This window comes from Canis lupus, chromosome 6 (assembly GCF_011100685.1).
Source record: "Canis lupus familiaris isolate Mischka breed German Shepherd chromosome 6, alternate assembly UU_Cfam_GSD_1.0, whole genome shotgun sequence".
Taxonomy (NCBI): domain Eukaryota; kingdom Metazoa; phylum Chordata; class Mammalia; order Carnivora; family Canidae; genus Canis; species Canis lupus.
This window is the reverse complement of record NC_049227.1, coordinates 63,565,264-63,589,095: the sequence shown is the minus strand read 5'-3', so window position 1 is coordinate 63,589,095 and position 23,832 is coordinate 63,565,264. Positions and strand designations below refer to the sequence as shown.

Here is a 23,832-nt window from a genome sequence, read left to right as displayed (position 1 = left end):
AAACGAATTCAGTAAAGTTGCAGGACACAAAATTAACGTACAAAAATCAGTTGCATGTCCACACACTAATGATGAACAATTTAAAAAGGAAATTAAAAACACAATCCCAGGGATCCCTGGGTGGTGCAGCGGTTTAGTGTCTGCCTTTGGCCCAGGGCGCGATCCTGGAGATGCGGGATCGAATCCCATGTCGGGCTCCCGGTGCATGGAGCCTACTTCTCCCTCTGCCTGTGTCTCTGCCTCTCTCGCTCTCTCACTGTGTGCCTATCATAAAAATAAAAAAATTAAAAAAAACCACAATCCCATTTACAATAGCATCAAAGTAGAGTAAAAAATACTGAGAAACAAGCTTAACCAAAGAGGCAAAAGACTTGCACACTGAGAACTATAGCATATCACTGAAAGAAACTAAAGGAGATGCAAGTAAATGAAAAGACACGCTATGTTAGTGCATAAAAAGACTCAATATTGTCAAAACATCCATACTAGTCAAAGTGATTTAAAGATTCAGAGCTATCGGGGATCCCCAGATGGCTCAGCAGTTTGGCTCCTGCCTTTGGCCCAAGGCGTGGTCCTGGAGTCCCAGGATCGAGTCCCATGTCAGGATCCCTGCCTGGAGCCTGCTTCTTTCTCTACCTCTCTCTCTCTCTCTCTCTCTCACTCTCTCTGTCACTCATGAATATATATATAAAATCTTAAAAAAAAAAAAAGATTCAGAGCTATCCCTGTCAAAATCTCCATAGCACTTTTTAAAAAAATCCTAAGATGCATATAGAACACAAAGGATTCCAAAGAGCGGGAACAATCTGGAGAAAGAATGACAAATTTGGAGGCTACATACTTCCTGATTTCAAGACATATGACAAAGCTACAGTAATTAAAACAGTATGGTACTGGCAAAAGGACAGACATAGGGACCAACAGAATAGAGAACCCAGAAATAAATCCACTTGTAGACGGTCAACTGATCTTCAGCAAGGATGCCAAGAATGCACAGTGGGGAAAGGACATCTCTTCCACAAATGCTGTTGGTGAAACTGGATATGCACATGCAAAGGAGCACGGCCTCGAGCTACATGGCCTGAGTCGAGGCCTTGCTTACTAGCAAGTTATTCAACCTCTGTGTGCCTCAATTGCCTCATCTACAAAATAAGAATAATAATACTATCTTCTCCCTAAGACTATTGGAAGATTTAAATCTGACATTCCTTTTCAGTTTTTATCAATAGGGTCTTGGGAAAGTTACTTTCCCTCTTTGAGCTTTAATTTCCTCTGCTATAAAAGGGAGACAAGCTCTAACTTGTTGGGTTGCTGGGTAATTAGGACAAAATAAATGAAATAGCCAATGTAGAGACTTCAGCCTGCTTCCAAGTTCAGAGGAGTCGAAAGACTCCAGTCAACTTCAAGGCAAGCCTGTTCCCAACAGGCCGAGAAGGGGAATCTCAACAGAGGTTTCTGGGAAGGGGGGAGACCAGAAGAAGAAACCCCTCCCTCAGACTGGGTGGGTCACCAGCATAACACCCTCTAGGCTAAGGCTTTCTCTCCTCTACCACCCTGTCCGGAGTCACGAGCTGGTGTTTCCCATCACCACTGACAACATTTAGATGAGTATGTGTAAGAGGAGCTTAGCTAGCTGGGTTGAAGAATTCTAAGTACATTACCATGCTTACTCTAGGCCACTCTGTCTGGATCTTAGATTAATCCATCTAAACACATTCATTGACATACCACTGAACAGTGTTCAAAGTGAGTTCCCATCTCTTTTCCCATTTGATCACACGGTGAGACAGGCAAATAGAGCATTCTCCATGTTACGGAGAAGAAAACTAAAACTGGGACAGCCTGCTTCACTCTCACCAGGGCTCAGCCTTCCGGCCCAGGGCTCTGGGGGGCCACACTGACCATGGGAACCCTTTTTCCGTACTTAATTCTATGCCCCATGAGAAATGAAATACGCAGATTTATTCTCCATAATGACATTAATGCCTTTTCCAAGCATTTACTGATTCCCGAAGAAATATAATAGGATTATGGTAAATGCCAATAAAACTTGTAAGTGTATCTCTACTTAGAAGTTTTGACAAAAGTTTATGGGAATAAGTCCATATAATCCAATGAAAGTGACAGAATAAAACTCTAAATACCCAACAGAAAGTATCAAAGATTACTCCGTTTGCCTGCTTCAGAGAAAGTCCAGAAGAGCAAGCAGTCAGGTTTATCTCTAACGCACTGAACAATATAACTTAAGAACCACCTTCTCCTAAAGCATCTTACTCTCCCCATCAACAGAACAGTGTACCTGTTGAGCTAGACCACAGAATTCAATTACCTGACTTAAAAGAAAAGACTGGAAATTAACTCAGCAAGACTAATAATGCCTGAGCCTTGCTGCCATTCCTTTTCTTTTCCTTCTTGGATAGTCATGGAATTCCCATACATGAAAAGTTACGAATACAAAAAGGATGAGTTCCACTGGTCCTGTCATGGTGAATGCTACCCCTCCACGGATTCCTTTCATCCCTGTCTAGTTAACATTTCCTCGGTTTCATTAAATGCAGGAGAAAGAGATGTGCAAACATGTATAAAGATGTAAAATGCCCTCAGGAAGTTTGTAATCTAGAGCCGTGGGTGCTCAACCAGGGCTAATCCTCCATACACCCCTGCCCCAGGACATCTCACAATATCTGGAGACGTGTGTTGGACACAGCTGGGGGCGCTACTGGCATCTGGTGGGTAGAGGTACACATGCTACAAGGTTCAGGACAGCCCCCACCACACAGAATTCTGCAGCCCCCAAATGTTAGTGGTACCCAGGCTGAGAAACCCTGATCTAAAGGGTGAGATGAGAACTAGAAGCAGTCATAGTGCTGCGAGGTGAATATGGTGTGAGCTATAACAGAGACAAAAGTGAAGTGCTATGAGGTTGATGTTTAAACAGTTGACTGGACCTCAGTGTTGGCAAGGATACAGTGACAACGGTATCCACAGACCACACCTTGAGGATGTACAGTGACACAACCTGGGGGACAGCCATGTGGGAAGATGTATCAAAAGCTTTAAGAATGTATATATACTATTTTCATCTTGGCTTTCTTTCCATTCCCACCTTCCCTTCTCCTCCTTTGCCTTCTCTTTCTTCCCTCCCCAGAACTGAGGGGTCAGCTTGTAAGTGAGAAAAAAGTATGATGAGGGGCAGTTTGGGGGAGGTGCACTGAGGCATGGGCTGTGGTCGGGGTGCCAGTGAGGTTGGTGCCAGTGAGGTTGGTGAGCAAAGGGAGCATCACGTTAGAAGGCACATGATGTCAAACTGTCCCACCACTGGAATATTGGCCTTGAGCATCTGGCTATGTTGGTGTCTACCACATTTCCTCACCTCAAATTCACTATTTTTCCCTTTGAAATTTGTTGGTGGTTGTGGGGAAGCACTCTGAGGTTATGTTGATAGTCTGTTCTACAGAGAGGCATGGGTGAGCAGGCCTGATAGATGAGGACAAGAAGCAGTGTGGAGAGAGCCAGAGGAGGCAGGATGGCCTTTGTGGTTAGGAGATGGGCTACCATGAGTAAAACAGTGTAAAAATAAGTAAAATATTAAGTAAAAATATTAAAGGTAATGGGTTACAATCTTCCTACTGCCAGGAAAGGTATGTACAAAGACAATCCTGGGTGTTGGATTAGAGTTGGAGCTATTTGTTTTGAATTCATGATTTTATGAGACATAGGCTAATATAGAAAAATTTATGACAACTACGTGTGTATACATACACATGCACATATACATACATTGCCTACCTCTGTGCCCTGAGGGGTCTAAAGCATGACACTCCAGAAACAATAAGAACATCAACCTTCCATATCTTTGTGATACTATCCTTTACCAAAAGGGGCACTGACTAGGTCAGGGAAAGTACAACGTAAGCCTAGAATATCTTGTGGTGCCAGAAACTTTTCAAATGCTTAGTGTGGGAAGCCTAAGTGACTTAGAGGTTGAGTGTCTGGCTTCAGCTCAGGGTGTGATCCTAGGACCTGGGATCGAGTCCCACATTGGGCTCCTTTCAGGAAGCCTCCTTCTCTCTCTGCCTGTGTCTTTACCTCTCTCTCTCTCTCTGTGTCTCTCATTAATAAATAAATATTTTTTTAAAAATGCTCAATGAATAACAGGATATCAAAAGGACACAGGAACCAGTTTAGAGGGACTTCCACTGGCCAAATGAGGTCAATTTGAGCATCAAAATAAATAATGACAGTAACAGATTTCAAATTTTGGATACAAAGGGAATCCATGAATACTTCCTAATATAAATGAATAAACACAGAAGGGAGAACAAAAGTTCTTCCTTATAGTATAATGCCAATGAACAAACATAGAAGGAGGGCTGGAAATAAAAAATCACCATGTGGCAACCTCCAGAGAGGTGGCTGATTCAGGCAGAAGTCATCGATGAATGGTACAGGTGGTAGGTGGAAGTTTAATGAGGAACAGGCTGTTAACCTCAGAGTGCTTCCCCACAACCACCAACAAATTTCAAAGGGAAAAATGGTGAATCTGAGGTGAGGAGATTTGGCAGCCACCACCATAACCGTGCTCAAGGCCAATATTCCAGTGGTGGGACAGTTTCATATCGTGTACTTTCTAACTCGATGCACCAAGACGAGCTGAGTACCACCAAGGACACATGACCTGCATCCGATACTGAAGAAACATCTGCTAGACCCTGGTGGATAATCAGCCTACAGAGTGTGTAAGACCTGTACAGCTGTAAGGACCTCGGGAACAGAGTAAGTCTGAGCAACTATTCCAGAAAGGACGGGACAAAACGATGTAACATGGAAAAGCAAGAAAAGAGATATCTGGGGGGAGGGGGGTGACTGATGAAATATGAATGGGTTCTGTAGACTGGATGGCAGAGAGTAGTACCAATGTCAATTCCCTGATTTGGTGGTACGACGGTTACTTGTATGTCAACATAACTGAGTGAAGAGATGCACAGACAGCTGGTAAAATATCTGGGTGTGTCCCTGAGGGCGTTTCTGGAAAAGATTAGCATTTGAACTGATAAACTCTGTAAAGAAGATAACCCTGACCAATGAGTGGGTGTCATCTTCCACAGAGATCCTGAAGAGAACAAAGAAGTGAAAGAAGGTCAAGTTTGTGCTGTTGCTTGAACATACATCCTCTTCTGTCCTTGGACAACAGTGCTTCCAGTTCTCGGGTTCTTCAGACTCTCACTGAATTACGTGACCAGCTTTCCTGGTTCTCCGGCTTGCAGATGGCACATGATGGGACTTCTCAGCCTCCATGACCCTATGAGCCAATTCCAATAATACACACACTCACGTATATCTATATATATCCTGCTGGTTCTGTTTCTTTGGAGAACCCTGACTCATCCAAATGCCATGGGGGTATAGAAAAAGGTTATACTTATTTTCAGTTTAGTTCAGGGGAAGGGCCCCCATTCAAAGGACTAACCTATTAAAAATCAACCAGGGCAGGAGGCAAAATGAGTCAGTGGGTTCTCTACCTCAACTCTTGTTTTGGTCTTCAACAACTAGCTTTGCCAAGAGCTTAACTTTGGATTTCTCTAGCTCCTTGGGGAGTGAATGCCTCTGACTTGACTCCACTGCCCACCTTGGACTTCTATGGTCCGAGTCTATCTGCAGGCAGCTCTGGAATTTCTGTAGAGGAGGGGCTTTGGGGCAGCCTATCTGTAAAGGGAGACCAGGGAAACCTTAAGGCTTCATTTACAAAGCAAGCCCACTGCTTTTGTTTAGACTGCATGTTCGTTTGGAGGGACAAACCGGTGGCACTTATGGAGGGGCTAAAGTACCCTCCAACCCAGAGCTGCCACCTGCCAAGCCATCCCTGATGATACCACAGAATCTGCACGGGGCTAAGTTAGGGCCAAGGCTAGCAGCCCCTCAGCCTAATGTCCCAGAGAATAATCAAGACACCGGACTGTTGATGAGTAATTGGGGGGGGGGGGTGCTGCCTAACACCCTTAGGAAGGAGCGGAGCAGGCTGTACTGGGCAGGTTGTTTTCCAGAGTGACACCCAGTCTGGCCCAGCCTAAGGCGTATGAATGATTCATATCTGAGGTGGGGAGGCAAGGTCCATGGGAGCTGGGTGATGTCAGGGGTCACAGGCAAGGGAGGAATTCAAGGCAAGAGGCACAGAGGACGGGATAACAGGGGTCAGGTACTGCAGAGGCAGGGGCAGCAGATGCAGAGGGAAGAGGAAAAAGGAGAAAGACCTCAGCCTGGGGGTGGGGCGGGGTCAAAGAGGGGCAGGTGCAACCGGGAAATCCGAACCTTCCACTCATTGGGCACCACTCTCCCAGCTCAGCAGGCAGGGCCGGCAGAGAGCAAGCATCATTCAGACTCAATTAAATAATTACCTTAATTGTCTGCAGTATGGAAATGCAAGGAGCTGGACTCATGCTTTGCAGAGTGAACCTTAAAGACCCAAGTTAGCAAGAAGGCACAGGCCAGTGAGGACGGCATCAGGCACCCCAATTCAACGTCCAGCAATTGCATTACCGTGCTCTTCTGACTCACTGGCTGGCTGGCCTAACCGGCTATGTTTTTGTCCACTAAGAACTGAGATGAGCAGACAGGACAGGTGATTCTAAGAGGGAATTACAGTTCCTTCGGAACTTTGTCCTGTGCCATGGAATCACGTATCAGGAAGTCATCTCAGTCCTGAAACTTGTATTCCTCATAGAGCAGTTTCTCACCCTCTGGCAGGATTTCCTCCATGAAGTCCCCTTCAATGAGAGGGCAGGAGAGGGGGTGCAGAGGGACCGCAGTAGTGTGCATGTAGCACATCCAACATCCAGACCTTACCACCTCCAGGTGGCCTGCCTGGGGTGTCCCCCACCTGTAGGCCCTGTCTCAGTAATTCACATGTTTATGCAGTCCTCACTGGGTGCCAGGCTCTTTCACACAGACGACTGACCTAACGGCACCCACCAGCACAAGCATGTAGGCAGGAAAGGGATTATCACCCCTGTTATTTTAAATGGCAAAACTGATTCAAGGACAACAAGTGATTTACTTTGTCATAAGACCTCACAAAAGTGAGACAGGGACTGGAACCCAGACCCCTGTACTCCAACTGCCTAACTCAGTCCTGTCAAAGCCCAAACTCTCAGGGCTTCTGCGCCCCTCACCTCCACATCTCCCATCCATGGCAGGACTGAGTTCCAGGGGACTCCTCCCCATCCACACAGAATCCAGGATGAGGAACAATGGATCAGCAAGGCCAAAGAGGAGGAGGCTCAGTCCCTGCAGGAGGAATGATGGAGGGAAGAACAGGAAGGGGGAGGACCAGCAAGGAAAGTAGGTGGAACACCTCTAGGTCACCGACAGCGTGGGAATCTACACTTGCACTCTCACCAGAGCAATGTACATTTGCACCCATGTTTACAGAAATACCAACATTTTAATGTTTATCTTGGAGGAAAGGATGGCAACCAGGTAAGGAGTACTTCCTGTGTATCAGAGACTCTGCTAAGTGCTTTGTCTTCTAGAATCTTCATTTTTACAGGCAAGGAAATTAAGGCTTAGAGAAGTGAAGCAAGTATCCACGGTCACAAAGCCTGGCCTGGAACAAAGGCTGGTCTGACTGTAAAGCCCTGCTCTTTCCCTTACACCACATTAACAACGTCCTGGGCCCAGGCTCTGCCATTTTGAAACTTGCAATCAAACTTAACCACTCTGTTGGGTATAATCACAGGCCAGAAAAGCGTTCTGAGCTAATGTATACTCCAAGGAGAACGGCTAATAGGTAATTTGAGTTATAGTAATTCCCACTCGAGTTACACTGATTCCCCTGCCCCAGCCCAAAGAAATAAGAGGCTGGACTTAAGTCATGGTGCATTTCTGCCCCTCATCAAAAAGATGGAGAACTTGGGGGAGAAGCAGCCAGCTTAGAAAAGAAGATGTGTCATCTATAGTTAAATCAAAGCTATAAAGTTTGGAATGCTAAAGATAAAAAAAAAAGAAAAAAAAGACAAGAAAAAGATGCCCAAATGATCTACTTTCCTAGTCCTATGGTAGTGACAATCAATTAAGTCATGTCCAAATGGTGAAATGTCCAGATCTAACACATCCTCGAACACGCTACTGGGTCCATACAGTCTCAAGGCACAAGAGGCAACTCTGGAAGCTTATCTCAAGTACATAAACCTCACCGGCAGGATTTGTTTTCTGGCCTTTCCAGAATGGTCCAGTTTGTTTAGACAAGCATGATGTTAACAGAGCCAAGGTTGTGTGTTTCTGACTGTATGACTTCTGGTTGGAAAGGAGGAAAAATCCATTGGCTGGATTCAAGACCACACAAAATTGGATCCAAAGTCTCAGGGGAAGCCGGGTTAGCAACTCCTGACAGTTCACCGGAAAATGGAACAACTCTCCTTAGCAACAGAAAAGTCAATGCATTAATGCAGTGCATGGACTCCTAGCGCCTGGTAAAGAAGGGACCTTCTGTGTGTAACTGCCACTTACTTTAATACTCCGACTTATTTAAAAGACAAAAACAAAAAACAAGTAGGAACCGTGAGAAGCTTCGCGGCCTTCGCCTTCTAAAGTCGGGCTCCAAGACCAGGCAACACGCTGGTCAGCAAGGGAGCGAGGAGGGAGAAATGCGTTGCACGAACCGTGACAAATGATGGGAACCCATTTCGTGGAAATTACTCAGTTAAAAATTGCTCTTGAGGGTCGTTTTAATGATTACCCCAATAAGACCAAATTGTTTCCAATATTCACAGCCACTACTCGAATCACAAGTCGAGAAACCTCCAAGCAATTTCAGGTAGTCGCAACTCGCCGGGGGCGAGCAATACAGTGACTCTGCCCCGGGGCCCAGCGCGTCCGCCCGCGCGCCTTGGCGAGGGCCTCGCGGGGACCTCCGCTCACTCGCAAAGCGCCCCCCTTCCCCCCCCCCTCCCCAGTGTTACCAGTTGGTTAGCAATAACTATTTCTGGAATCTTCATGCCTTGCAGACTTGGAGCTTTTCCCTGACACACCGTCGCACCGGGCGCAAGTGGAGGTCGAAAAAAATGTTCCTGCCCGGGCTCCACGGGGGCATCGCCGTTCAGCCCCGACGGCGGGGGCCGAGCGCGAGCAGCACCTGTGCAGAGGCCCCGCCCGCGCCGCAGCCCGGCGGCCTCGCACCCCCAGACCCAGGAGCGGCGCGCCAGATGCGCCCCCGGGAGAGTCCCGTCCCAGGTGCCAGGGGAGCTCGGCGCCCGGCCGGACGCCAGGGGACCCTGCAGAGCCGCGGGCCCGGCCGGCCGAGGTGCGCCCCCGCCGCCCCCCACCCCGCGCGCCCCGGGCCCCTCCCCGCGCGCGGCGCCCGCACTCACCGCTGTCGCTCGCCCGCCGCCGAGCCCGGGAGCGCGGCCCCTGCGGCTGCCGCATGCCCTCGGGGCCGAGCGCGACCAGGCGACCGGGGTCGGGCTCCGGCCGGGCGCGGGCAGCCGCGGAGGACGAGGCGGGCGGTCCTCTGGGCGGCCTCGGCGCCGCGCCCGCAGCCCCGGGAAAGTTTGGCGGCGCGAGGGGTGGCCCCGCCCCGCCCCGCCCCGCCCCGGGCGCCCGAGCGTTCCCACGCGGGAGCGCCCCCCGCCGGCGAGCGCCGAGCGCAGGCTGGTCCCCGGGAGCCGGTCCCCGCGAGCGCCCGCCCGCCAGCCCGCCGGGTAGGAGCCCACCTGGGAGCGCGGGAGCACAGCGCTGAGCCGCTCTCCCCCCCCCCCCCACCCCCGCCCGCTCCCCTGGGAGACGTTTCTCTGCAGCGGCTGCGGGTTCGTGCACCCGGCTTCCCGCCAGGCCACATGCCTGCTCTAAAACTTGCACCCCAGAGCCACCCCGGGGTGCACGCAGCCCCCAGAGGCCCAGATGTTCACGACTTTCCTGGCCTGGAGCCTTTCCTGGTCACCTTTCTGTTGCAACAGGAAATAAAATGAAATAAAAAAAAAACACTTAAGAGTTCTCGAAAGAGGCTTCTTAAGTAAGCTCCTGGGGTAAATAGTCCTGGATACTTTGTTTTTCAAAGCTGAGGTATAAAGCCTCCCCTGACCCACCTTTGGTAAAGAAAGATGCAAAGTAAAACAATGTCCTCAAGACTGTGTCCTCTCAGAGCTCTGCAAGGCAAAATGAAATCACAGGTGTGCTGCAAGTTGGACCTTCCCGGTGATCTCAGGGAGAGGGGGAGGGGGAGGTGAGGGAGGGCCTTCCCACTCACGCTTCAAAACCTCGGGAAACACGGGGAGCCCGTGCCCAGATGCCTTCCTCTAGCCCTTGGCCATTCATTCGGTCCTTGTTCATTCAACGTTGATGCTGGGACCTCCTGTGTGTCAACCAGGACACATATCCCAGGACACAGCCTGTATGGTAACCCGGCCCCGACCATCCAAGAAATCCTGCTTGCTCTGAAGATGGTAGTGTAATAACGTTTGATTCCTGGTGGGATGGACCTCATCCCAGAGGGCATGACATCCTGCTACACCTCAAACTCCCACAGGCTCTGGCTAAATTGTGACTGACACGTGCCAATTACTGTTGCTTCACCTGGGTGTTCAGAAAATTCCTGTGGTGTCTTACAGATGAATGGTATAGGGAGGGCTACAACTTGCAAAGCTAGTGCTAAAGAAAGATCATGTTTACTGGAACAAGGAAAAACGTGGCAGATGATGTATGAGAACGAGGTCAGGGGAGTGAACTCCCAACAGCCCAGCGCTGAAAGGGCGACCTGGAATTCCCAGCACCGGCACTTAGCAAATGCTAACCTGCCGTGGTGCATTGAGTAAGTTTTTGTAACTGTAAACTGGCAACTGTAGATACCAGTTAAAGCCTTCTTTTGCTGGAAATTCTTTCCAGGTTCCAAACAACTTGTTAGCAAAGGCACTGGGGAAACATATTGTGTCGTAACTTGGGAACTTCCTGAACTTGAGTGTTGCAAAAGAGAACAGGGATTCCTTAAAGACCGACGTGATTACCTTTAATGCATGAGTCCTAAGCAAAGGAGAACGGAGAAGGGGATACGGTGAGCTGGGCTGCAAAAGGAGACACCTTCTAGCTAGATGCTCTTTTAACAAATACGGGTCCGAGCTGAGGTGAAGGCAAGAAAGTGAGCCAGAAAAGAAATGCAGAGGGAAAGAGGCAGGGAGGACATTCAGCTTACAGACCTATGGGCAGGAACAGGACAAAAGGGGACAGGAGGCAATGGACAAGTCAAAAAGAAAGATGTGGCCCCAAATTCTCATTTTTGGAAGGAAGCTTCCAATGGGATTATCCACCAGAACCTTGTTTAAGTCCTTGTAAAGTCTGTGATGTCTCACTTCTCTACCAAAACGTCTTTATTAGTAAAACTAAAATGAACAACAAAAGTGACCAACACTAAGGCTGAGGGTATACTTTGCCTTAAAGATCACCAGATGGAAAGTCATTCTGAACTTTTTCAACAGAATCCGCTGATCAGCTATGTTCTGAGTGTTGTTTTGTGTTCCAGAAGATACAAAAATATGTAACATTGTTTCTAGAAAGGGGCAGAAAGGGGCATTCCAGGGGGCTTGATGGAGAGGAATTGTAATGGCTGGAGGAGCAATTAGATCCTTGGAGAACATGTGTCCACCAGCATCTACTGGGCAGGGAATAAATGCTGCAAAATAAATATCTGAACAAAACTAAAACGCAGCCTGCCACCTTCTATAGTGGGAAGCAATCCAGGCCTTAGGCAAGACTGCTCGCTCTCAGGATTTAAGGAAAGAGGCCCATGTTCCTCTGCCCCCTACTTGTTTCGGACCTCTGATCACATGCACAGGAATGCATAGTGGTTGTTCGCAACTTTGGGAAGTTCATTCTCAGGAACACATTTTTGTCACATTTTAACATCTCTCAATTGAGGTGTGTTTTACCATCACTGTCAGCCAGGCGGCACTTGTGATTTAATTGCCACCAGCTGGGTGTATGCATCATATTTTGAAGACTGGATGTCAGCTGTTGGAAGAAGTCCCAGAGCAGAGAGTGGGGCACGTTTTTAAAATACGCTGCATCCAAATGCTTCTGATGCATTCAGGCCAAGGACCACACAGAGTCAAAAAGTGACTCCAAAGAATGAGGAAGTTGAGGAATGAATACGTTAGCCAGGATTTTTGCTTCTTCTTTCTGGATACACAAGAATAGAATGTAAGCTAATTGTATTTTGAAAAAACTCCAGAAAACCCTTTCAATAATTATAAAATAAAAGGTATAAGAAAAGCACTGGTAAGGTGATAAGAAAGCACTGTGTTTAATTGGCATCATTTTCCCTCTTAGTATCACATAAAATAATGGTGTACATTATAATTTATGAGACCTTGGGTATGATGGACTACAATACACCAAGAACCCATACCATTTGTTCATATCATTTGACCGAGCAACTTCATATCCAGAAAGTTATCCTAAAGAGACCATTGGAGGCACACAAAGATTTTAATACAAATATAAACATTTCAGTATTATTTATACAACTGAAATGTTAAAAACACCCTAAAAGTCTAAACTGAAAGACCAGTAAGAAGTTGATCAAATGAATTACCATACATTTATAGGCTGAATGTTATCCAGCCTTAATAATTATGTTCTCAAAGAATATATAATGACATAGGAACATACTCATCATTTCATATTAAATTTTTTCAATGTGTCTATTTTATTTGAATCTTATTTTTGTTTTATTTAAGCAAAATTCGGATAACATGAAGTGAAGCATTTTGAAGTGGATAAATAATTCAGTGGCATTTAGTATATTCATACTGTTATGCAACCACCATGTCTATGTAGTCCCCAAACATGCCTGTCACCCCAAAAAGAAACCCCATACCCATTATATTTCATATTAAATTTTCATAAAAAGTAGAATACAAGCTATTTAAATAAATGTTTTCAAAAAAAGAAAAGAAATGTTTTCTTTTTTTTTTTTTGAAAACACGTGTTTGTCTACATAAAAGAAAAACTACCACAAATAAATATCCCTATCTGTTAACTGTAGATGTTATGGGCAGGCCAGATTATGCACATTCTTATTTTTTATATGCTTTGCTATATTTTTGAAGTTTTCTGCCATGAACATGTAGTATAACATTTGTAACCCAAATTTTCTAAAAATACTACTTTAAGTGCTAAATTCTTATATATAAATAGTCACATAGATCATGCCTTTTCAAACATAAATAACTATAAACAAGAAAAGTGTACCATCAAATTAAGATGTGAGGTTTTGTTCAATTTTATATGGTCCAAGAAACCAGAATCTAAGGGGAAAGGATTAGCTTCTTATTTTGCTCATTTTCTGCTTCACTCATTTTTGTGGGGATTCACTGCAATATGGATTTCTCTCACCTGTGAGTTTGGCTAATGAGCTACCACAGGCAAAACACTGCAGTTCTCGAAGGAAAGGTCCCAAGCAAAAGCTAGAAAGCTAGCACTGTAAGTCCTTTCCCAAGATGACCTTGGGAAATGGTCATCTACCACCATCAAGGAAAAGTGTTCTTTATTCGCTCAGGATAACAACACCCTAAATCTCTCCTCCCCCAAGCAGGCTTCATTTTAGCAACCACTTCACTTTCTTTACAATTATGATGAAATTGCATTTGGAGATAATAATTGAAGTTTTCTTTAACTCCTTCACCTTATCGCCCCTCTGACCCCTGAACATTCATTGTTCCTGGGATCATTTAATAGGGGAAGACACAAAACAACATGTCTTCAGAGGAAAACAAACAAACAAACAAACCAAACAAACCTGAAAGAATAAAAGAAATCAGTTCTCAGCTCCTGGGTTCCTAAATAGATTTCCTTAAACTCATAGCAGAAAAGATAAACACCAAGGTTTGTGATCTGTAAAAGATGTGTTCTTGGGAGTTTCAAAGGGCTATATGCTGAAAGAAGTTTAACATAAACTCCCTCACCCCCAAACAATCAACTGGAAGAAAACAGATGGGAGAACCAGACCACCCTCCCCGAAGACAAGATAAGGTTTCCTGACTGGGGAGAAGAATTTGAGCTGGATGAGAAGCAACACTGAGAGCCCTGGGCAGAGGTTTCTGACCCCTCATAATCCATCGGGCTAAGTTGTTATAGCAAAAGAGATCCTCCCTTGAGTTAGCAACCCAGGGATAATGGGGTATATCGTATTAATTAAAAACAGAAGCTCCCCAGGGGAGAATTATACCTTTCTGCCTGCCCATTTGCCCTGCTTTGGCCAATGAAGTACAAGCTGTACTACCCGCACAAAGTTCTCTGTATTCTCTTTTCCTCTCCCCTGATACCAGCAGGGTCGCAGAGAGAGGCAGCTCCATCAGCCTGGATGCAAGAGGGAGGAGGGCATGGAGCAGCTGACCTGACCACGGCTGGCCTGAGAATGACACCCAAGGAAGGGATAAACCTTTACCCATCTAAGCTGCTGAGATTTGGGGGGCCTCTGTCACCAAAGCCTAGTCTGACTCCCACAAATACAGAGTACCATGCCTGCCATCCATCTGAGGCTTGGAGAGGAACCATTCCTACGTGTGCACTCCATGCCACCGTGATAGGGGAACAGCGATACTGCCGTGGTGACATGGCACAGCTAAACGCAGGAGGAACTGATCCACTCTCACTGTGTTTTCTGCGGGTGACCAAAGCCCAACAGCACTGAAGTCAGTTCCTCGCAGAGAAGTACCTAAAGGGAAATATTGGCAGCGGATGCAGCCGGGAAAGGGGTCAGTGTGATTAGGAGGAGGGGGGATCACTTCTCAAAAGGACTTGGTGATGATGCAGGTTCTCATTACCTCTTCGCCCTACCCCAACATCTGAACACTGCCGAGTCCTTTCAGAACTCAGATCCCACAACAGGGGGAAGAAATGGGAGGGACAGAAGCCTAAGAATAAACTTCAAATAACCAAGACCACTGACTTGGTCTCAGTTTACCTAGAAAGCAACATGATGAAATTCTGTCAGTGATAGAAATAGTAGGTTCAAGATAGAATTTAGATTCACTTTTAGAAAAATAGTTATATGTTTTCCTGCAAAGTTTGCAGCCTGAGAAATGTGTATACACTACACTGGGACACCTTTAAGAGGGCATCGTGGAGGTTGCATATATTCAATAATGTGGGGTGCTGAGGGTACACTTAGACAAGGCTGAAGCCTTTGTGTGGACAATGGTAACCCCTTGTATAGTAGTAAGCTAACTTCTCCCAAACCTGATGCTCAGGCTATAACTAGGTATTTGCCTAGCCTGAGGCAGGTGCCAAGAACCTGCTATTAGCAACACTTTCAGCTGCACAAATATTTATTCTGGTAAACCTGATAAAGAAAAGGGAAATAATTGTAAATACATTTTGTTAGAATTTTCTGCATTCTATGCACTAAACTTTTTTCCTTGTTTTGCAAAAGAAAGCTGTAATATGACACCAACATTCTCATATCCAGGATTGACTTTTTCAATTGGATTTGATAAATACTAGCCAGATTAATATTTAATGTTCTTGTATAACTTGAGTAATAACATAGTTGACTAAGACACAAATGCACTGTAAAAACAACCTGAACTGTTAACCTTCAGTCCATTTAAAATAGAGGACTGATTCATTTATTTATTTTTTTTAATTTATTTTTTATTGGTGTTCAATTTACTAACATACAGAATAACCCCCAGTGCCCGTCACCCATTCACTCCCACCCCCCGCCCTCCTCCCCTTCTACCACCCCTAGTTCGTTTCCCAGAGTTAGCAGTCTTTATGTTCTGTCTCCCTTTCTGATATTTCCCACACATTTCTTCTCCCTTCCCTTATATTCCCTTTCACTATTATTTATATTCCCCAAATGAATGAGAACATAGACTGATTCATTTAAAATGGAATATCAAGAGCTAAGAAGTTTGAGTCTGCTTTTTAATGTGATAAAGTTTGAAACTAGAAATGTAATCCAAAATACAGTATAAAATCAAACATAAAAGAAAATAGGATTTTATAAATTTTCAAAGAAGCACTTAATAATAATTGTATCAAGTAAATTTATACTTGGCTTTCAATCATTAATAAATGTTTTACTTACAAATAAGAAAATGTCATGATAAATTATTTTGCTATAGTAGAAGATTTTCTTTCTAGGAGGCTTACATCTTAATTTTTATTACTGGGATATGAATTTCATTATATTGTTTTATGGTAGGACTGGATATAGTGGAGACAAATAACAATAGGGGAAGTATGAATATTAGTAAGGAGAATAATGGTTCATGTATGTAGGAATAAATATTAATTAAAAAGTTGTGAAAACCAAAAAGATAAAAATATGACATGGTATAAGACTTTATCATAGAAGACTTTATTCATTAAAATATCTATACTTCTAAAACTTGCTGTCAGGTTCAAAAACTTTAGTATGCTCCATCATATTTATGAGTTACACAATCTTGGCCAGTTTCAGTTAGTCTCTACAGCTCTAAATGGAATAAAGTTACCTACTCCAAATGTAGTGAAAATTAAAAAGAAATCCTATACTGTAGTATTTTTAAGATGAGTTTATTATTAAAAAGAAACTGTTATTTTATGATAATAAAAGGGTCAAGTTGGGGATCCCTGGGTAGCTCAGTGGTTTAGTGCCTGCCTTTGGCCCAGGGTGTAATCCTGGAGTCCCAGGATTGAGTCCCACATCAGGCTCCCTGCATGGAGCCTGCTTCTCCCTCTGCCTGTGTCTCTGCCTCTCTCATTCTCTCTCTCTCTCTCATGAATAAATAAATAAAATCTTAAAAAAAAAAAAGGGTCAAGTCATCACATAACAGACCTTCACAATACATGAAATAAAAATTAACGTAACTAAAAGGAGAAATAGACAAATCCACATTCATAGTTGGAGACTATATACTGTACTGTTTCTTAGTATTTATAAAATAGGCAGACAAAAAATTAGGCTATAGATGATTTGAACAACTATCAGCCAACTTGACCCTGACCTAATTGGCATTTATGAAGCGCTATGGGTATAATGCTATAAAATAGCACTGTAAAATACCCATGTCTTTAAGTCTACATGTTACAGTCACAAGATAGACCAGATTCTGAATCATAAAACAAGTTTCAGTAAATCTAAGAGGACTGAAATTATTCTCTGGCCAAAAGGGTAATAAATTAGAAGCCAAAAACAAACAGATGTCTAGAAAATCCCCAAATATCTGAAAACTAAGTAATATACCTAACAATAACCTATGAGTTAAAGAAGAAATCACAAGATAACTTAGAAAATATTTTGAATTGAATGATACTGAAAACATTATGTATCAAAATTTAGGGGCTGCTGCCAAAGCAGTACTTAGAGGGATGTTTATAGCTTTTAATGCTGATATTAGAAAGAAATGGAGTTTAAAAATTAACAATCTAAACTTCTACCCCAAGAAGCTAGAAAAAGAAGAGCAAATTAAATCTAAAATAGAGAAAGGAAATAATTTTTTTAAAAAAACAATGGGAACAATGGCAAAGAAAACAAAAACAAGAAAATCAAGGACACTAAAAATTGAGCAGTTATAAGGATTAATGTAATTGATAAGCCTATTGTAGATTGGTCTAGATAAGAAAGAAGAAAGCCACAAAGTAATAATATCAAGAATGAAAGAGAGACATAACTATCAATTGTACACATATCAAAAACAGAATAAAATAATATGAGAACAACTTTATGCTGACAAATTTGACAACTTATGATAAAAAGGACAAATCCCTTAGGAAACATGACTTATCAAACAGACAGAAAAGGCCACAGAAAATTGGTAGCATTATGCCCAGCAAAGCAATTGAATATGTTTTTAAAAGACCTTCTCACAAACAAAACTGCAGGTTCAGTAGTTTCACTGGTGAATTCTATCAAATATTTAAGAAGAAAATAGTATTGATTTTATAGAAACTTTCTGAGAACATAGAGGAGGAGGGAAAGCTTCCTTATCTATTTTGTGAAGCCTGAATGGCTTTAACAGCAAAACCTGACAAGAAGACTACAAGAAAAGGGAAGGACCAATACCATTTGTGAAAATATAAAAGAGGGGATCCCTGGGTGGCTCAGTGGTTTAGCGCCTGCCTTTGGCCCAGGGCATGATCCTGGAGTCCCGGGATCGAGTCCCACGTCAGGCTCCTGGCATGGAGTCTGCTTCTCCCTCTTCCTGTGTCTCTGCCTCTCTCTCTCTCTCTCTCTCTCTATGTCTATCATAAATAATAAATAAATAAAGTATTTTTAAAAAAAGAAAAAGAAAATATAAAAGAAACCCCCAAAAATAATTAGCTAATCAAATCTGGCAACATATACAGATAATATAGTATGGCTAAGTGAAATTTATCTCATTAATGTAAGGTTGATTCAGCATTTTAAAAATCGAAGTAATTCCCCATATTAACAGAATAGGAAAAAAAAAACATGATCATTTCAATTAATGCAAAAAAATGCACATGACAAAATTTAATATCCATTTATGATGAAAAAAATACTCTTGGGGCACATGGGTGGTTTAGTGGGTTAAGCATCTGCCTTCAGTCAGGTCATGATCCCAGAGTGCCGGGATCGAGCCCCACATCAGACTCCCTGCTCAGTGGGGAGTCTGCTTCTTCTTCTGTCCCTCACCTTGTTCATGTGCTCTCTCTCTCTTTCTCAAATAAATAAATAAAATCCTTTTAAAAAAATACTCTTAGCACATAAATAAAATAGATTTTCCCACTGTAATAAAGAGCATCTACAAAAAACCTACTGCTGACATCATACTAACTGGCAAAATGTTAAATACTTCAACCCTTAGATTGGGAACAAAGAAAGAATGCTCATTTTCACTAGTTCTGGTCGAAATTGTACAGGAAATTCTAGCTGTGCAAAAAGGAAATTAAACAATATAAAAGGCCATCCAGTTTAGAAATACATGGAGCACTATACCATGTTGCTGGGTTCCCCAATTCAATCTGTATATTCAAAGCTATCTCAACTAAAATCCTACTAGGCTTTTTTTTTTTTTTTTTTTGTAGAAGTTGAAAAGCTGATTCTTACTTTATATGAGAAAGCAAAGGACCTGAAATGGCCAAAACAATTTTGAAAAGGAAGATCAAAGTTGGAGGACTTACACTATTTCATTTCAAGAGTATAAAATTACAGTAATCAAAACAGCATGATATTGATGCAGGGTTAGATAAGTAGGTCAGTGGGACAGAATAGAGTCCAGAAACAGGCCACCACACACATGGTGAATTGATTTTCAACAAGAGCCAAGGTAGTTCAGTGGAGAAAGTATAGTCTTTCAACAAATGGCACTAGAACAACTAGATATCTATGTGGAAAGAAAATGAACCTCAACCTCAGTCTAATGCCAAAAGGTATTTCAAAACGAATCACAAACCTACCCATAAAAGCTACAATTATAAAGCTAGAAGAAATTATAGGAGACTATAATGATATAAGTAAACATTTATTATCCAGGAAACAAAGAGCAGTAACAGAAAAGAAAAAAATTAACATATTGAACTTCAAATTATCACTTCCCCTCAAAAAGACATCATTAAGAAGATGAAAATATAATTCATAGACTGGGAAAAAGTATTTGCCCCACAAGTATTTGACTAAGGGCTGGTATCTAGAATACACAAAAATCTCCTACAAATCAATAATTAAAAAAAATTTAACACTGAGGGGGGCACTTGACGGGATGAGCACTGGGTGTTATTCTGTATGTTGATGAACACCAATAAAAAATAAATTTATTTTAAAATAAATAAATAAATAAATAAAATTTAAACGTGGGCACACTCACTACTAGAACAAATACTTCACAGAAGTATATATATGAAGTGGCTAAAAAGCACTTGAAAAGATAATCAAAAGTCATCAGCAAAACACAAATTAACCCTGCTATGAGATACCAATGCACACTCAATAATGACTAATGTAAAAAGACTCAATAATGACTAATGTAAAAAGACTAAAATACCAAATATTGACAAAAAGTGAGTCAACTGAAAGTCTCATATATTGCCAATTGGAGTTGAAAGTGGTTTGACCATTTTGAAAACCATTTGGCTGTTTCTTATGTGTTTAAACATACACCTGCTCTGTGATTCAGCAATTGCGATTGTAATTATTGACTCAAGAGAAATAAGAACACAGGTCCACAAAAAGACTTGTATAGTGGTACTCAGAGCAGTTATATTTGCAATAGCTAAAAACTAGAAATTGCACAGTCTATCAACAGATGGATGGATACATTTTTGTATGACTACTCAATGGAATGCTACATGAAAATTAAAAATAATAATAATCAACTATTGAAATAGCAACAGCCGAGAAGAATATCAAAAGCATTAGATTGCATGAATGATCCCAGACATTATATATGATTCTATTGCATTAAGTTCTAAAACAAACAAAACCATGGTGCGGTGACAGAAATCAGAGTTGCAGGATTCACTGGAAAGGACCCCAAGTGAACTTCCTGGGGGTAAAATGTTCTATATCCTGATTTCTCAAAAATCGATAGTCTTCACATTGAAAATCTGTATTAATTATGACTCTATATATGGATATATTTTTAAATTTCCATACCATAATTTTTAAGTTAATAAAAAAATGATCCTAATAAGTTGCTTTAATGGTTGCCTCTCCTTTTCAGATTTGACTGAAGCTCCGAATGCCCAGAACAAAATAGATACCAGATTTGTGTTCTAAGATGACCGTCTAGACTGAAGCTGTACAACATACCAATGACTATAAAACTGTTTCTTCCAACACTGGCAGTCTGTCCCCTCCAATCTACAAAAAGGGTGAAAATGGAAGAGGCCAAGTCCGGGGATTTCTTTGAAAAATGGTACTGAGATACTGAAATGTTCTCTCTCCCTCAATTCCAGGTAAAGGACCAAGCTGCTTCCCCCTCATCTCAAGCAAATGAGAACACCATTCAGTGAACTTGACATATATGCCCTGGAACCTCAAGCTGTGGTCCCCAGACCAGCAGCATGGACATCATCACCTGGACAGCTTGTGAAAAATGCAGAAGCTCAACCCCAAGCCAGACTCACTGAACCGGAGTCTGCATTTCAACAGTATTTGCCAGGGGACTCGTATGTGCATGAAAGGTCGAGAGACACTATCTTAGAATTTGGGTGAGTACGTGGACAAGAATAAGGAGCTGTGCCCAAGTCACCTTGTGGGCAGCACAGAGAAGCAAAGAGGACCACACGAGAAGCGCAATGCACTTTCACCCATGGTGGCACAGAGGTGTTAAGTATTTCCATGAATCAAACAAGATCCACACAATGTGCTGTCAGTGTGAGGCTGGTTTGAAGGGGATTTTGCTGCAGAGGCCTCAGAGAGAACAAAGTGGTCCATGGGGGTACACTGTGAGGTCTCCGGGACCAAGACTGGGAAAGTAAGCAGTTGGCTACAAGGAAGGCTTTGCCCCCTCATGGAAATTGCAGCTATATTTTCCTAAGGGTTTTAGGAGGCAAGGAGCTTGGGAAGTGAATAATCTCTGAGAAACCCAGAAGAATGTCCTGTGAGAGAAAGAAACCACTATTAAATATTTACTATCCAGAGAGTCCCAAAACCAGACCAGATAGCACCAGCAACATAAGAATGCCCACTTACCTCTATTCCTTCTGACTAGATCCTGAGAGGTGAGACATTAAGACAATTAAGTAGAGGGGCACAGAACAGAAAAAAAGAAACCAAAGACCACCCGGTTTCTCTCTCCTACATCAAGCTTCTTAGCTGGAAAAACTCAAGCTTTAGAAGGAGAGAAATTTTAACTTTTTTTTTTTTTTTAACTTTTTTAAAAAAAGATTTATTTATTTAATCATGATAGGAGATAGAGAGAGGGGTAGAGACACAGGCAGAGGGAGAAGCAGGCTCCATGCCGGGACGCCGACGCGGTACTCGATCCCGGGACTCCAGGATCACGCCCTGGGCCAAAGGCAGGTGCTAAACCACTGAGCCATCCAGGGATTCCCACACACACACACACCTTTTTTTGAGAAATTTTAACTTTAAATGAAATTCAGAAATCTAATTACTATACCAGGTAGGACATCACAATTCCTGAAATAAGGCTCTTCTTGCTTCTAAAAGTAATCACAAGATGCCTAATTATCTATAATGAGAACATTTATGCAACTTGCCTAAGATTTCACCCAAAAGGCAAGAAAACATCCAGATTATATATCAGATTTAAATAGGTCTTTGGGGAAAGATTAAATTTATACTCTGTTCACATTACTGAGTCCAGATTACATAAGAAATTGAAAATATAGGGGCATGTGGGTGGCTCAGTCAGTTAAGCCTCTACCTTCGGCTCAGGTCATGATCTCAGGGTCCTAGGGTGGAGCCCCATGTCCAGATCCCTGCTGAGCAGGGAGTCTACTTCTCCCTCTCCCTCTATTCCTCCCTCCTGCTCATGCCCTCTCACTTTTTCAAATAAATAAATAAATAAATAAATAAATAAATAAATAAATAAATAAATAAATAAATCTATCTTAAAAAAAAAAAGAAAAGAAAACCAAAAGGGACTTCTAGAAATGAAAAACTGAGTCATTGTAATAAAAATAAACCTCGACAAATTAAATGTTCACAATGGGGAGTATATAAACTGAAAATTTGTGTCCCTCCACCTCCCAGATTCATATGTTGAAACCTAATTTCTGATATGATGATATTTGGAGGTGGGGCTTTTAGGAGGTGATTAGGTCATGAGGGTGGAGGCCTAATAAAAAGAGGCCCCAGAGGACTCCCTTGCCTCTTTCATCAAATAAGGTTATAAGAAGAAGATGGCTGTCTGTGGACCAGGAAGTGGGCCCTCACCAGACACTGAATCTGCTGACACATTGATCTTGGATTTCCTAGCCTCCAGAATTACAAGAAATAAATTTCTGTTGCTTATATGCCACAAAACCCCACATAAATAAATGAACAAACAAACAAAAAAACCCATAAACCCTCAATGAACCAAATAAACCAAAACTTAAAGGCAGCTAAAGAGAGAATTAATGAACTGAAAGATATATCTCAAGAAGCTCATTAGACTATAGCAGAAAGAGAAAGAAGGATTAAAAACATGAAAGAGAGATTAAGAGATGAAGGAATGAAAAGAAGGAGAAAATGAGAAGGTTCACCATGCTTCTTTTCTTTTTTAAAGATTCTAATTTTTAAGAGATTTTATTTTTATTTATTTGACACAGAGCGTGAGAGAGCGAGAGTATGAGCAGGGGGCAGGGCAGAAGGAAACACAGGCTCCCCACTGGCAGGGAGCCCAATGCAGGATTTGATCCCAGGACACTGAGATCATGACCTGAACCAAAGGCAGACACTTAACCAACTGAGCCATGCATATGCCCCTAAAAATTCTATTTTTTAAATACACTCTACACTCAACACGGGGCTCAAACTTACAACCCCGAGATCAAGATTTGTATGCTCCACCAACTAAACCAGGAGGTGCCTCTCAACATGCTTCTAATCAGAGTGTCAAAAATCAAGACAAGACAGAATGGGCAGAAGAAAACAATATGAAAAAAAAACAAATAAAACCAACTAATGATTCAGTAGTTTTCAGAATTGAGGAAAGACATGAATTTTTTGATTCAAGAACTACAACTACACTCTACACTCTACACTCAACACGGGGCTCAAACTTACAACCCCGAGATCAAGATTTGTATGCTCCACCAACTAAACCAGCAGGTGCCTCTCAACATGCTTCTAATCAGAGTGTCAAAAATCAAGACAAGACAGAATGGGCAGAAGAAAACAATATGAAAAAAAACAAATAAAACCAACTAATGATTCAGTAGTTT

General features: G+C 42.6%; 1 protein-coding gene across 3 annotated transcripts in view; it reads right to left on the bottom strand.

Annotated features, from left to right (window-relative positions):
- Positions 1-10,101, bottom strand: part of LPAR3 (lysophosphatidic acid receptor 3) — a 78,396-nt gene extending 68,295 nt beyond the window's left edge. For 2 of the 3 annotated variants that reach the window (XM_038541537.1, XM_038541542.1), the window contains exon 1: positions 9,366-9,494. The gene's annotated coding sequence lies outside the window, so the exon portion shown is untranslated. Of the gene's footprint in view, positions 1-9,365; positions 9,495-10,079 lie in introns of those variants that run through there. The other variant, XM_038541540.1, reaches the window with a different exon arrangement.
- Positions 10,102-23,832: the final 13,731 nt, after the last annotated feature.